We start from the raw sequence: 1,803 nt of genomic DNA on the forward strand, positions 1-1,803 counted from the left end.
TCCCCTTAGCACCCTAACGAAAAGCTGCGGTGGCAGCTTGGTGCTAATTAGTGGCACCGGAGGAGGACACTGTGGGGGGAAAAGGCACCTGTCCCATTTTGCACTCAAGGCACCAGGGAGCCTGTGCTGTGGACCAGGCATCGGCATCCGCTCAAGGCAAAGGGAGCTGGAGAGAGCAACCGTGCATTCTTTCTCGGAGTGGCAGCTGCTCACTCTGCTATTATTTCCTACTGCTTCATATAATTTGTACTCCACAGCAAGCTATTGTCCCTTTCCACTGGCTATTTATTTCCTTGAATAGCCTCTGGGGAAGGATTTCAGTGCGGGAGTAAAGAAAAAAGAAAAACTCCACACAATAAATATCGAGCGGTGACCTGATTTAAACCGTGTTCTCTGACCTCATCTGGGCCCTGGTTGTGGTTCCTCCCGGCAGTTGCGATTAAGCCACGTTTCTGACTCGGTCTCCCCCTTTTATGAAGCCTAGCAGGGAATGCTCCCTGCCTTAGAGGGCTGTGGGGTGGATTTCAAGAAGCTGAGCTCTGCATTTTCAGAGGCCAGGGCTCAGGACAGGACCAAGAAGAGGCTTCCATCACGTTCTGATGGAGCTGCTCAGTCCTTTTCCTGCCAGCCACAAAAATTCCCAGGTAGGTTTGACGGGACCGGTTTCCCCTTTAGTCAAGGGGTGTTGGTTTGCTTCTCAGCAGATAGTGCTGCAACCTTCACCCACCCAATCCCTAAGCTCTGAAAGCCAGCCAGCTTCCTAAGAGAGGAGGACCGAGAGAACAAAAAGTACTTACCTCAGCCAAACACTGAGGTAAGCAGGAGACTGGATAAGCAGGTCTGTGGATCTGGAGGGCGCGTACAGGAGAGGAATGTCCAGGAGATGCAGGAGAAGCCAAGGCAATGATGAGCACAAGGAAACTGGTGCCCATGAGCGCTAACCTCCTGCCTAAGAGGTTAACCAGAGCGGGACGGCTCCTCTAGGGAAGGCGTTGAAGTCTCCACATTCGGATCAACTAAAATGGGAAGGAACAAAGGACTGGAGGTGAATCCCCTGCCACCCCTCATGCCCCAGCTCCCTGACAGTGCGTCATCCGGAGCCCCTGTGGGAAGTATGGAAGTAGCATCCATGCTCTGAACCTGGGGGCAAGGGATTAGAGGCCATCAGCCTCCTGTAGGCTCTCCACCAGCATCACTGCCTTTCATCTGTAGGGTGCAATTTCTCTTCCTTAGTATGTGGGGAATAAGGAGGAAGAAGGACAAAGCTAGCTGAAGAGCTAAAATGTAGGAAAAAAACACCTTTCTTCAGGGCTAGAGGCAGCAGCGGAGGGAATCTGCACCAAGCAGTGGGCCAGATCAAGGGGAGGGGTGTGTAGCCTCAGACTCCATCTCTCTCCCTACCCTATCAGAAAGGTGGTGGTGCCACAGTGACTGGCATCTCCCATCTCCATGGGGAGCTCGAATGCACTCTGATGGATGGTTTCCATCCCCAGGGTCAAGTTATGTCCTTATACCTTTGCAGGGGACATCTCTCTCGGGCAGCTCTGAAGTCTGTGGCAACACTTTTGTGTGCTACGAGTTGTGCGCAGGCAAGGGAGGAAGGTAGTTCATGTGCATAGGAGCTGGCTCATAAGGCATCAGGGCCATTTCGTCAACCCAAGCAGCCAGATGAGTCACATCTTATGGGCCCCCAGCTTGCCCGAGGGGCAGGAGAACCAACCGAACCGGCAAAGGGTGGGGAAGGAAGGTCAGAGGACTGATTACATGCCACCCAGTTCCATTTCCAGCCTTCATTTCTCTTTC

The sequence above is a fragment of the Pygoscelis adeliae genome, unplaced genomic scaffold (assembly GCF_000699105.1).
Source record: "Pygoscelis adeliae isolate BGI_AS28 unplaced genomic scaffold, ASM69910v1 Scaffold399, whole genome shotgun sequence".
NCBI lineage: Eukaryota > Metazoa > Chordata > Aves > Sphenisciformes > Spheniscidae > Pygoscelis > Pygoscelis adeliae.